At 39.6% G+C, this 14,382-nt stretch overlaps 1 pseudogene; it reads right to left on the reverse strand.

Annotated features, from left to right (window-relative positions):
* LOC113614555 (centrin-2 pseudogene) overlaps nucleotides 1-9,917 on the reverse strand; it is a 32,250-nt pseudogene extending 22,333 nt beyond the window's left edge.
* Between the last annotated feature and the right edge of the window lie 4,465 nt (nucleotides 9,918-14,382).

A 14,382-nucleotide genomic window follows, 5' to 3' on the forward strand; every position in this document is an offset into this window, starting at 1 on the left:
TGTATTCTTCTTCTATTCTTTTGGTAGTTATCCTAGAATTGCAGCATGTACCTTTACTTATCTAATGTTAATTGGTATCTTTCCTCTCCTCTAAATGTAAGAAATTTAGAACATTTACCTCCACTTAACCCCCTCCCAAACCTTTATGGTATTATTGTCAAGCATTTTAAATATCTATCCATCTATCTATCCCCACAGGACATTATAATAATTGTTCCACATAGTCAATGTTCATTTCGATTTACCCAGTGTAATCCCTTTGTGTCTGTTTTGTTGTTTATTTTTCCTAGTGGTTCTTGCTCATGGTTTTCTGTCTCCTATTAAGGCTTAGTTATCTTTGATTGTGTACAAATTAGTTGTAGAAATAATTTGATACCCAGGTTGATGTGTCTTCCTCTAGAGAGGATGTTCATTTGCTTTTTCCAGGTTTGCCTTAATTCAAGATATGAGATTCTGTAAGCAAGCCACTTCCAATTCACCCTTACTTCTAGGGGTGTGTGTGTATGATGGGGAACGTTTTACCAGATCTCCACCTTGGCAGGTCCTGATCCAACTTTTGTCCCCCTAGTCCCATGAGATTGTTAAAGACAGCTCACCCTCTCAATTGTCTCTTCAAAATCAGTTCATGACCCTAAGGGAAAGAAGTTTAAAATTAGGCAGCCTCATCCCTCTGAATTTCTATTCCCTTCTGGATCTCATCTCAGTAATTTATCAGTATTTTCTTAGCTTTCTGATGCTTAAAAAAATATGTTTAATAAATTATGTTCAGCAAGAAGGCTGATCTGAATTAGCTAGTGTGCCATTACTGAAACTGGATGTGTTGCTTCTCTACAGCTCCTAGAACAATGTTTCTCAAGATGGGGGTCCATGGACTATGTGCATCAGAATTACATTGTGTTTGTTAAAAACTGAGATTCCAACGCTGCCATCTCTGACGTCATTCAGAACCTATGACACAAAAACCTAGATATCTGCTCTTTTGATAGGTTCTCAGGCTATAATTATGAAGACTTAAGTTTAAGAAGTTTTGCCCCAGAGCTTAGCCCAACACTTAGTAACAGGCATTCAATGAATTGATTTGATTCTTGTTTAAAGGTCAGTTAGGGAGAACAGTTCTCAGAGCTTTCTGAGATGCTCTTCCTAGGTTATAATCCTCAAACAAATTTGGCTCGAATAAAATTTCCCATTTCTTAAATGAACAAATGAATGAATGTCAGGTAAGGCAGAAGAAAGCTGAATACATGTCCCAGTCAGAATTTGGTCAATGTTCAAATCTCCTATCTACTCACCTTTTGAAAAAATCCTCCTTAAGACAAGAGGATCCTAAAGAAAAATTCTCAAGAACCAAGCCCCTATCTGGAGCTAAAGTCTAATCCTGTCACATTCACCTGTCTCATTTTGATCATTTTGAGTAGGATTCATTTTGATCATTCATGGATGACAGGTACTTCAATGTGTCTCTTAGTCACTAATGAAAGGTATGAGAAAGAATTTACCTAAAGATATCTTGACCCCAAATCCACTGGTAAATCCAATTATGAACTAGCTTCAAAAAAAGTCTGTGAAAGGAATAAAGATGCAGACCTACTGGAGAACGGACTTGAGGATATGGGGAGGGGGAAGGGTGAGCTGTGACAGGGCGAGAGAGAGTCATGGACATATACACACTAACAAACGTAGTAAGGTAGACAGCTAGTGGGAAGCAGCCGCATGGCGCAGGGATATTGGCTCGGTGCTTTGTGACAGCCTGGAGGGGTGGGATAGGGAGGGTGGGAGGGAGGGAGACGCAAGAGGGAAGACATATGGGAACATATGTATATGTATAACTGATTCACTTTGTTATAAAGCAGAAACTAACACACCATTGTAAAGCAATTATACCCCAATAAAGATGTTAAAAAAAAAAGTCTGTGAAAAAAAAATTGTCTGTGAAGCCCCATCTTTTATGAAATGATGGCAATGATAAATAGTAAGGTTTTTTCCCCCAGTATTATTATTTGGCAAAATAAGAAGTTAACACCATGTTAGCTTTCAATATTATTTTGAAAGTTTACTGGTCTAAGAAATCTGTAGATTTTGGAATCACTGACTTAGAATTTCTCAAACCACTCCAGGCTCCAGTATTCAAGAAAGCTCTCAGCCTGAATGCTAAAGTCTCTGCAAACAGCAGGCGAATCTGCATTCCACACTGTCAGGAACATGATTGATTATCTGTTTGGGTTAGCCAGCAGAATCTATGTTCCCATGTTTCTGTGACAGTTACTTAAATTTCTTAGTTTTGGTCATACTTCTTTCTCAAATGCTTGTTTTTGCTTCCTTGCAGGAAAACAAACAAACAAAAATAAAAAAACACAGCCAGTCAGTGAGCAACACCTTTAGATTTCTCATTTCTGCACCAACATGCAGTGTCTTAGATTTCTTCAACTTTTAAAGGAAAATGTTTATGTGAGTTCTTGTATTTTCCACAACTGAATAACCTTACTATGGAAATGTGCTCATGTTACATACCATAGACTTCAATAGAAAGTTTCAGAGAATCTGAGCTTTTTAATCAGATGATCTTACTCTCGGAAAATGAAATTCCATGGGGAAACTGCTACTCAGAGCAGGCTTTGTTCTTTTATAATATTCGTTTTCTTTTATTTCTCTTTAACCAAGAGGATACTTCAAAAACCATCTGAATAAGGAGGATGGTATTACAAATGAGCTGTTATGAGCTTTTTAAAAATCAAAACTGTTTTGGAAACTACTGTCAGTTGGAGAGTGGGTTAAATGTGAACTGGGCTAAATTCCTTAAAGTTAAGCCAACTCTGAATATGCCTTATCCATGAAATAATGTTTGTCACTTCAGTAACCTAATAGACTAGCATCCATTTCATGGGCTGTGGTGACCTACATAATGCAAGATGACTGAAAATTATCACATGCCCTTATGGTTTCATTTAACCCGATTAATCTGCTTTTAATGGAATCATTTAGGCCTAATTAAATCTATCTAGATATGAATCTAAAAACAGAAAGGGTAATTTGTAATAAAATATCTGTAAAACTGTAAGTTTGGAGCAACATCACAATTCTATGTTTTTAAAGATACCTATTCATTTGTGTCTCTAAAGTAGAAACCCAGACTTGCTTTAAATGCCTATCTTTTATTTCTGTAGGCTCTTTATAAATTCATTCATGGCTCTTTGTTCCAGCAGCTGTCACCAGACTGGGTTCATGTCTGTTAAGGTGGATAGGGTGTATGTAGTGTTTGACTATGTCAAGAAAAAATTACCTAACATTTGGAAACAAGGCAAAAGGATGACTGCTTGTCCTTTCAATGTGGGACTGAAGCTTTATTTAAGGCCCTTTATCTAACAAGCCCACCCAAGGATTCAGTTCTCCATGGGAATGCTCTGTGGCTTGATTAAGGCTCAGACAGTTAACTTGTAGATTTTTGTCCAGCAGAGATGCAAAAGATTTCTGTGCAAAAGTGATAGCCCCAAAGATTATGGTTTTATTGCCCTGTTTTGCTTCTAATTTAGCAAACTTATTTCAGCATTATATTCCGTTTTGAACATATAAATCTCTGTCTCCTGAATTCTCTTTTGTACCAGATTTACCATCCTGCTGGCTCCCCCATTAATGCATAAAACCTGTGACAAGTATTCACACCATATTTTCATCAGAGTTTCGTTTATGTTTTTTAAAAACCTTCAAAAATTTTTTTTAAAATTATACTTTGTCTCTATGAAGATAAGAGATGGATCTCGCAAGACATCCAAGAAAATGAATCTCATCACTTTAGTTCATCTAATTTCACCTCTCTAGGGAACACATTTGATAAGAATTAAACCAATGCACTTTGATTCCCCCCTTTAAATCCTATTCCCTGGTAGCCTTCTGACAGAGTCATCAAGCTTATTGTCCCAGGAAAGAAAGGACAGACAGGTGCTGCCCAGAACCGAGAGGCCATTCATCAGCTTTGAATTTCAAAGCTGATTTTCTTGACCTCTTTTTAGTAAGACAATGTACATAAAACCCAGGCTTTCTGAAGAAAGGGATTTCTAAATAACAAAGCTTCCTTTTTAATGCATAGGCTGTGTGTGCAGAATAGAAGGAAGGCCCCCCCACCCCAGGCTGTAAAGAAGAGAGGGGAAAAGCATTCCCCCAATCCTTCTGGACTCACTTGTAGGGGAAAAACAAGGGGGGAGAGGAGCCTGGGAGGGAGATCACAGGGAACAATTGTCCTGATCTCCTTGTTCCAGGCTGAAGTACTAGGGCAGGAGGTATGTTAGCTGGGTTGCTGGGCAAGCAGAGGACAGGAAGAGGCGCTCAGGGTCTGGATCCTACTTTTCTCTGGCAGGATTAACATCTGCCCTTTGCCATTTTGAGGTCAAGGAAACCACATCCCTCCCTCACACACCCAGATGCCTTATAGGAGAAGATCAGAGGGAGGGGCGGAACTCTTACCATTGAGCACTTAACTGAGTCATCCAAGTAGAGACTGTTTACCTACAAAGGCATTATAAATTATGGGATTGAACTGAGGTTAACAAATTGGACTTGATCTTATTCCTCCCTCCCTGCTTCTTCTACCTAGAGGAAGGGAGCTTGTCAGGTAAATCAGAGCAGACTTAAGAGAAATAAGCTACATTTTTAACCTAGTTGAGTAATCTTGAGTAAATTTGAAAGGCTGCCACCTATGTATGTATTGCACGCTCTTCTATCCTCTTTCTGTCATACACAATTAACAAATGCATTGATGGTGGTGTGATGAATTGGGAGATTGGGATTGACGTATATACACTAATATGTATAAAATGGATAACTAATAAGAACTTGCTGTATAAAAAATAACAAAATAAAATTCAAAAATTAAAAAAACAAAACAAAACAAAAACCAAATGCATTGCTGCTTTTTGATTTCACAAAGAGCATGTCCTATTCTCTTGTGATTTCTGGTCACCACCTGACACATCTGTGCACTTTCTTCAATGCTTATCTGACAAGATCAACTCGGCCACAGACTCCAGTAGCTGGTGCCAGAAGTACAACCACTGTGATTACAGATTTACTACAGGAATATGAAAAATACATATAAGCAAAATTTTCGAAACATCACCCTCTAATCCCACCACTCAAAGATAACCAGCCGCCTTTGGGGAGACGATCCTTACAGACTTACATTCATGCATATAAACATTTTTATCTCTTCCTATTCTTTTAAAGGATGTTTTAATGTATGCACTTTTTTAACCTGCATTTTTTTCACTTAATATATTGTAAACATGTTGTCAAGTCAATAGACATGTTTCTACATCATTTTATTGGCTGCTCATTTTTCTATTGTATATTTATACCATAGTTGACTTCACTAATCCTTTATGTTTGAGTTGTTGGACATTTGAGTTGTTTCCAATTTTTTACTAAAAAACCATTAAAGTTGTTTCTACTTTTTTTGCATGGTGATTAATTTCATTATAGCCAATAATCATTTCCCTAGGATCATCTCTTAGAAGTGGAATTTCTGGGCAAGCAGCTGTTGTTTTTTTTTTTTTTTTTTTTTTTGGCTGCGCCACACAGACGGCAAAATCTTATTTCCCCGACCAGGGATTGAACCCATGTCCCCTGCAGTGGAAGCACGGAGTCCTAGCCATGGATAAGCAGCTTTGATTATACCATTTTATAGGATTTTGCTTAATTTCTTTTCTTATGCTATTATAGTCATGCAATGAACAAAGTTTCATATCCTGTTCGCTCTCTCTCTCTCTCTCTCTTTTTTTAACAGCTTTGGTTTTTTGTTTGTTTGTTTTTAAATTTTTATGGGAGTATAGCTGATTTACAATGTTGTGTTAGCTTCAGGGGTACGGCAAAAGTGAATCAGTTATACATACACATACATCCACTCTTTTTTAGATTCTTTTCCCATATGGGTCATTACAGTGTATTGAGAAGAGTTCCCTGTGCTATTCAACAGGTTCTTATTAGTTATATATTTTATATATAGTAGTGTGTATATGTCAATCCCAGTCTTCCAATTTATCCCTCCCCCCCTCATCCCCTGGTAACCATAAGTTTGTTTTCTACATCCATGACTCTACTTCTGTTTTGTAAATAAGTTCATTTGTACCATTTTCTTTTAAGATTCCACATATAAGCAATATCATATATTTGTCTTTCTGTGTCTGACTTAATTCACTCAGTATGACAACCTCTAGTCCATCCATGTTGCTGTACCTGTTCTCTTTTTTAATGAAAATATCTCCCAACGTTATCGCATGTGTTCTGTAAAACAATTTTTAATAGCTTTATGGGAATATAACACTGAGTCATTAATCAATTTAATCTATCCAGTCCACTATTTTGGTTGTTGGGCAATTAGGTAGTTTCCATTTATTCACTGGGGTAAATCACACTTTTAGGAACATCTCTTTGTAGAAAACCTAGTGTGTACTTAGGATAAATTCCCAGAAAAGGAATTACAGCCTGAAAGGCTATAACCGAGCAGGACCCTATGGGGCCTTCCCACAGGCTTTCCCCCATACCTTCTGCTTTAGCTCCTCTCTGAAGTACCTAGATAATAGTAGTTGATGCAAATTTCCTGAGTTGTTTTGCAGATGTGAAAACCCCCCACCAAATGGAAGATGTTAACTACTTGATGACCATGAGCACATCGCCCCAGGCCTCCTGGAGCCTAAGGACTGATAATGTGAACCCCTGCGACACCACCTGTTCCCTCACCATCAGCCAGTCAGAGGACTGTGCACCATCTGATCACGTACCCTGTGACGCCCCCACCCACCCACCCACCCACCCCCGGCTTTTTTTCTTTATTTGGTTGCGCAGTGCGGCTTGTGGGATCTTAGTTCCCTGACCAGGGATCGAACCCAGGCCCTCAGCAGTGAGAGCTCAGAGTTCTAACCTCTGGACCATCAGGGAATTCCCTCACCTGGCTTTTAAAAATGCTTTGCTGAAACTCTTTGAGGAGCTCAGGGCATTTTAGGGCATGAGCCACCTGTCTCCTTGTATGGCCCTGCAATAAACCTTTCTCTGCTCCAAACTCTGACATTTCAGTTTGTTTGGCCTCACTGTGTGTCGGGCACATGAACTTGCACTAACAAGGCCATGAACATTTTTGAGGTTAGTTGATAAATATTGTAAATTGCTCTCCAAACTAGTTATATCAATCTACATTGTAATGTATCATGTCTTACCATGCTAAATTATAGGCTAGATGTTACAACAGCCTGATAGACTGTAGGACAATCTTCCTTAGAGATCTTCAAAAAGAAAACAAATTTCCTTTTCTGTGTTCCAGGTCAGACTTTCAAAGACATAAAAAAGGGTTGCCAACTCTCAATTCAAAAAAAAAGACATTTAGGGACTTCCCTGGTGGCGCAGCGGTTAAGACTCCGTGCTCCTGATCCGGGAACTAGATCCCACATGCATGCCACAACTAAGAGTTCGCATGCCACAAGTAGGGAGCCTGCAAGCCGCAACTAGGGAGCCTGCTTGCCACAACTAAGACCCAGTGCAACCAAATAAATAAATATTAAAAATAAATAAATAAAGACATTTAAATCATAAACACCAGGAAGGTTAACATGCACTTGGTGTTCTTTTACCTTCTCTCTTATTTCAGATCTTAGACTTGGATGGTAACTTTCTTTTCAAGTGAAATGTTCTCACATTATCTCTGAGAGTAAAGTAGGTACTTATTCTATGGATAGGGAAATACTGAGGCACAAGAGTTTTATAAGTGACTTTCTTTTTTTTAAGTGACTTTCTTATAGCCATATAATTTACATGGCACTCGTATCTATAGTCCATACCTTGGGGAGGATCCTTTGCCATGCTAGTCAAGTTCAGGTTCACCTCCGGAAAGACTAGATAAAAAACAATATTTTTAGAGAGGGGGTTCCAGGAAGAAAGGCTTCATCTAAGTTCTGTTAAAAAACAAAATTCAACTCAGTAAATTTGAAGATCTAATTGACTGTGCTCAATGATTCATGAATCTGGCAGCACCCCATCTAGTAAACAGAAAGGTATTGTGAAGGGTTGTACAAAATGGAAGGTTTTTATAGGTAGAGGCGGGTGGGGCAAGAAGGCATTGGCAAAAGCAAAGAAAGAATGGTTTCAGGCCAGGCCATCTTCTTCTGGGGGGGGGGGGGGAACAGCAGGGGTCTTTATCGTGCAGATTACCTACCTCACTAGTGTTGATCAAGAAATTTCAGATTGCCTACTTAAAGGTCACATTCCTGGAAGTGGTTGAAACTGCAAGTAAGTCTCCGTTTGTTGTTATCCCTGGGGGCAAATGATTCCATTTTGGGCTTGTTATTTCTTTTCAACAATTCCCTTCTGATCAAACTCACCCTAACGAGAGATGTGATAAAAATTTAAGGCATTAGCATCACTCTCAGCTACTGCTCTGTAGTTCCCACAGCTTTGCTGATCCTTGGTGTGGTATCCATAGGTCATGACTTTTTGTTTAATCCCCGTGACAGTCACAGGTCACGGTTCCAGGTTCATAATCCTTAAATCTGTCATTTTCTTCATTCCCTTTTTGACAGTCCTGTCTTAGGGAGATCATTTGCCTGGTGGTTAGTGGCTGTGAACATGCATTTAAAGTTTTTGAGAGGATACAATACGAGGGAAAACATTATGATAACGATAAGCAGGATAATTTCCTAGGAGTACACTTTGGAGTCCCTATTGACTGAAAAACAAAATGCACAAGCTAAAAGTTGAGAATTATATTTTATTTGGTGGACTTTCTGAGGACTTCAAGCCCTAGAGGTAGCCTCTTAGATAGCTCTGACGGACTGCTCTGAAGAGGTAAGGGGGAGCCAGGAGATATGGGAGTTTTGCGACAAAAACCAGGTAGTCAGGACATTAAAAGATGACTGTTAATTAAAGAAAATCACACATTCCAAGTTAATGACTTTAGAGCTTTTCTACATATGGGAAGATGCAAGAGTCTGGGCTCACTGAAATCCTTCCTTTGCTATGTGCCTCAGCTATCTGGGGCCAGTATCCTGTGCTTTCCCATCCTGAGTCCCCTCAGGGTACACTGTTGGGGGTGGCTGCAGTGGCTGAGGGCTTGGCAGCAGGCATCCTGTTGGTCTCCATCCTGAGTTCCCCCAGGCTCACCTTCAGGGGTGGTGGCAGTGGCTGATGGCCGCAACATCCTTTGTTTGCTGAGATGGCGGACAACATCTTTTACCCACATCCTCAAGACCCAAACCAAAGAAAGACCCCATTGAAGGACCCCATTTTAAGCCACAGGGCTTGTTCGGTGATCTTACATAACTGAATTTCAACTTCCCCAGAAATATTGATCCAGGTTGTGGACAAAGAATGTCGTATCAGTAAACAAAGTTTACTTTGTTACTGCCTTATCACTAAAGAAAGAATGTTGAGGCCATCCAGCCATCAGCCACTGCAGCCACTTGGACCGTGTGCCCTCAGAGGACTCAGGATGGAGAAAAACAAGATACTAGCCCTAGATAGTTAAGGTGTATACCAAAGGAATGATTTCAAAGAGCCCAGACTCTTGCATCTTCCCATAAATAGAAAAGCGCTAAATTCGTTAACTGGGGGTGTATGGTTTTCCTTAATTAACAGTCATCTTTTGATGTTTCAACTACCTGGTTTTTGTTGCAAAAATTCCTATATATCCTGGTTGCTCCCTTACCTCTTCAGAGCAGTCTCTCAGTACTGAGAGGCTGTCTTCTGGGCTTAAGTCCTTAGAAAGTCCACAGAATAAAACATAATTCTCAACTTTTAGATTGTGCAAATTTTTTTTCAGTGGATAAGATGTAAGCACTTATGGTAGGGGGTCCCTGGAGAAAGAGAACCAGACATGGCTTTCTTGACATAAAAGAAACATTTCTGGCCTAAGCATTTAGTTATCTAAGCCTGGCCACAATGGTTGTCCTTGAACAGGTCTCAGTAATTAATGATCTTAAGGGAAGTAAGGGAATGCAGGAACAAAGGAAAATCAGTCAAGAAACAATAGTTCAGAGATAAAACGGAGTCCTAATTCCCTCTCAAGGGATATACATAACAATCTGATACATATCTTTGAGTTCTGTGGAAACTAAGGCCCCCACTCAGGTGGAGGATGAAATAAGGAGTTGACCTTTTCTGACCCTCGTGACTTCAATCAACAAAGCTTGGACTCTGTTGACCTTTGCCCCAACTCTATGCTGAATCCTCCTCTGCTCAAGCCCCTTCATGAATATGCTTATACCCTTAGCTTCAAACTTCCCCAACTTTGGTGTTCGGGGAGATTCTGCTTTGGGAAAGATCCTTGGGGGTCTCCTTACTTGCTGCAAGTAATAAATCCTTCCTTTTCCTGCTCTTTGTCTTGGTTATGTCTTTGGCTCGACACCCACCAAGAAATGAACCCAGTTTTTCGGGTAACACTCCCAACAACTATGTTTAGATTACCCACCAAAACTTCATGAGACATTGGACAAAAATCAGCCATCGTTCTAAGTTATTTTTCTTGACAAATCCCATAACAGAGATAACAGGGACTTATTTGAGTAGTAAGACCAGGTAGAATAAAAGTTGGTTATCTGCCTTATATTCGGTGTTGATAACTTTAAAGACATGTCTTAATTAAACCAATGAACTTAAACTACCTTTATTTACTGAAGATTATCACTTAAACTACCTTTATTTACTGAAGATTATCCCAGATTACTTGAACTTGAAAAGCATCTGGGGTACTTTCCTGCTGGTCCAGTGGCTAAGACTCCGTGCTCCTAATGCAGAGGGCCCAGGTTCTATCCCTGGCCAGGAACTAGATCCCACACGCTGCAACTAAGATCCCACAAGCCACAGCTAAAGATCCTGCATGCCGCAACGAAGATCCTGCACGTAGCAATGAAGGTCCTGCAAACTGCAACTAAGACCCAGCACAGCCAAATAAATAAATAAATATTTTCTTTAAATCATTTAAAAAAAAAAAAAGAAAAGCATTTGGGTTAGTTTCTGTTAATGCCCCATCCTTGCAAGTGCTTGCCTTCAAACCAACTAAATAGAGCTCTCTTACAAATTAATTTTGGCAATACCGTCAAGAGGTAGGAAAACACCACACATTTAATATATATACATATATGTGTATATATATATATATATATATATATATATATATATATATACAGACAGATGCAAACAGATAACTTACAGTTACTAACATCTGTGGAGAAGATTTGCAAGATTTTTCATTAGCCCAATTGCAAAATACCCCTTTTTCTTTTTTTTTTCTTTTGATGGGAAACTTCTTCTTAAAGTTTGCATTTCAAAGAATGGCTCTTAGGTGCTGGAGAAGATGGGGGTAGAAAATCTGTATCACAAATGCATAGATTAAGCTCAGGACGATTCTGTTTCCAATGTCCTGATCTTTTCAAGCATTTTGAGAGGAATAGGTGAGGTCTGGGGGATTGGCAAAGAAAAAAACTGCAGGTAAACTTTAAACTTTAGGATTGCAGCCTAAATGATAAAGAGGCTGACCTGTTCTTACAACTACCTTTTCTCCAATTTGCATCTTTCCTTCTGGGTACATGGTTTTATTTTAGCTAAGGAGAGAAAGCATTTAAAAAAAATTCCTATCAGGCTCTGAATATCAGCTTCTGATTTGGCCAAATTTCTGATCATATAGTTATTAAATCCTTTCAAATATCTTATCAGATTTCTGGTTGGATAAACAGTATTTCTGGCAGTATTAAACAATCCCATTAATTTTAGTTTCCCCTTGCTGCTTAAGGGAATAATGTAGCAGTTTACCAAAAATTCCTGAGTTTCATCAATTCTAGGAGGAGTACATACAGGTGCATTGGAGTTGATGTTGAAGAATTCACATAGGGCTTTTGAGGACAATCTGTCTTCCAGTGCCCCAGTTGATTGCAATAGAGACATCAATTTTTGGGCCAGTGATTTGATAATGAACCCTAGGAGGGTGAAATGTAGGAGGCCTAGGTATTGTTTTAAATACCTTTTGTGTCTTTAATTTTTCATTAGCCTTTTGCCATGAATCTTTCAACAAAGCAAGTTTGGAATTTTGAAAAGTTTTGGAGCCTTCTGCATGCTAATCAAAATCAAAATCGGTATTCCATTCTGTTAGCTTGATTTGGGAGCCCTTTTTTGAGTCACATTAGAAAGGATCTTATCTATTTGGAACATTCCTCATAATGGCCATTGTAATCTCCCTGAGGGCTGGCAGCAGGTTGGTAGGTTCCTGGCTGCAAATGGAGTTTAACCCCCATTTCTATGCTGGCCATATTTTGGAGCCCCTACCCTTTCAGCTACCAAGCTAAGCTCTTAGGAAACAGAACAAGCTTAGCAAGATATTACCATTTTTGTAACTATCTATAGCTTCCAGAATCACAGTTCTCAAACATATAATAATAAGCAGATGTGCTTATTTTAGAGTTGAACTTTCAACTCTTTGGATGTAAAGGATCCCATTAGCAGTGAGCCTTTGTCTACAAAAAATAAGTCAAGCAAATACATGAAGATATTGGCAGTAACCAAGAGATGTTACTGTGTCCTGGCTGAAAGATGGCCTAGTGCACACGACCAACAATTCCTGTGGACCCTTGAATGGGGGAAGGATTGAACCAGCAAACCTGAAACAATGGGAACTGAGGACTGATTCCAAACAAAACGGAGAACTGCAGCTGCCACCAACAGTGCCAAATGTGGAATCTGGGGAAGGATTCCAAACAAATGGGGGGATTGCAGACCAAATGATCAGCAGTTCCCAATGTGGAATCTGGGAACTGAATCAAGGGCTGGGGTTTTCCATTAAAAAACTTGGGAACTGTGGTCAGAAAGGCTAGGGGCTTGGCTCTGGGCAGAACTATCTGCCTGGGGTTTTCCATTAAAAAACTTGGGAACTGTGGTCAGAAAGGCTAGGGGCTTGGCTCTGGGCAGAACTATCTGCTAGCTCGATTGAGCTCTGGGCATCGTCTACCAGCTCAAGTTGACCTGCCCCAAAAAGGAAAGCCAGTTAGTTTGGGAGCTTGAATGCAAAGAGAGTGGAACTCAAATTTGAGAGGAACTTACCAATGGCCTTCAGAAACAGCGGGAACAACAGTGAACTCAAAAGTGTTTGTGGGGCACCACGCCTGTGTTTCTTGTTGTCCCCGAATGCCATCATAAGTTTGCTTTGGATCCCACCACTGCCAACAAGTCTATTAAAAAACAAAATTAAACCAAGTAAGTTTGAAGATCTAATTGGCTCGATTCAATGATTCATGACTCAGGTAGCATTCCATCTAGTAAACAGAAGGGTATTGTGAAGCGTTGTACAAAACGCAAGGTTTTTATAGGCAGCAGGAGGGTGGAGCAAGAAGGTATGAGCAAAAGAAAAGAAAGGATTGTTTCAGGTGAGACCATACTATTTTTGGGGAAGGGAACAGCAGGGGTCTGTGTCATGCAGATGACCTCACTAGTGTTGATCAAGAAATTTCAGATTGTCTGCTTAAAGGTCACATTCCTGGGAGAGGTTGAAAGTGCAAGTAAGTCTTGGTTTGCTGTTGTGGAGGCAAATGACTCCATTTTGGACTTGTTTCTTTTTATCAGTTTTGTCTTTGCATGAAAGAAAATATAACATCAAAAGCAGTTTCTCATACAAAACACACAATACATACAAGCTGAATGTTAACCTAATGTTTTACAGTTTGTAAGAATCCAGCCTTCCCCTGAGAAAATGTTGAAATGATTTTAAAATAATAATCTATTCTTTCCTCTATAGGAATTCTAGTGAACAAAGAACTGTTGTCGAACCCAAGTTCATGTGCCCAATGTACAGTGAGGCCAAAGTAAATAAAAAAGTCCGAGTTTGTTTCTTCTTTTTCCTTTGTTTCTGCATTCCCTCACTTCCCTAGTTAGTTTGAATCTACCCTTCGGAACTCAGAGAAGGTCTAGGAGGCTGAAGTCTTTTTCGTACAAAGAAGAAAGAGCGGACACAGAAAGGCTTTGTACCTGGCAGGGCCTTGCAGGGTCCTGCTTGGTTTTAAGCCCCTCTTCTTTGATACTCCTCAATCTTGAGGGGAACAGGTGTCCGACAAGAAAGGGAATAAAGTTTTGGATAGAAAAGTTAATCATAAACTCGGTAGAGGAACTCAGTTTTAGGTGGACTAGGTTTCAGAACCAGTTTGTGCTGTATTTTAAACATCAGGGTGCTTGGTGTAGAACAGAGTTTCTCAACCCTGGAAGTATTGATACTTTGGAGATCATTCTTTGTTTTGGGGGGCTGTTTTGTGCATTGTGGGATATTTAGCAGCATCCCTGGCCTCTACCCACTAGATACCACAGGCACCCTGCTAATTCTCCAGTTGTGACAATCAAAAGTGTCTCCCGACATTGCCAAATATCCCCTGG

This window comes from Aethalodelphis obliquidens, unplaced genomic scaffold, assembly GCF_003676395.1.
Source record: "Aethalodelphis obliquidens isolate GAN/ISIS:26980383/991018 unplaced genomic scaffold, ASM367639v1 scaffold99, whole genome shotgun sequence".
NCBI classification, from domain to species: Eukaryota; Metazoa; Chordata; class Mammalia; order Artiodactyla; family Delphinidae; genus Aethalodelphis; species Aethalodelphis obliquidens.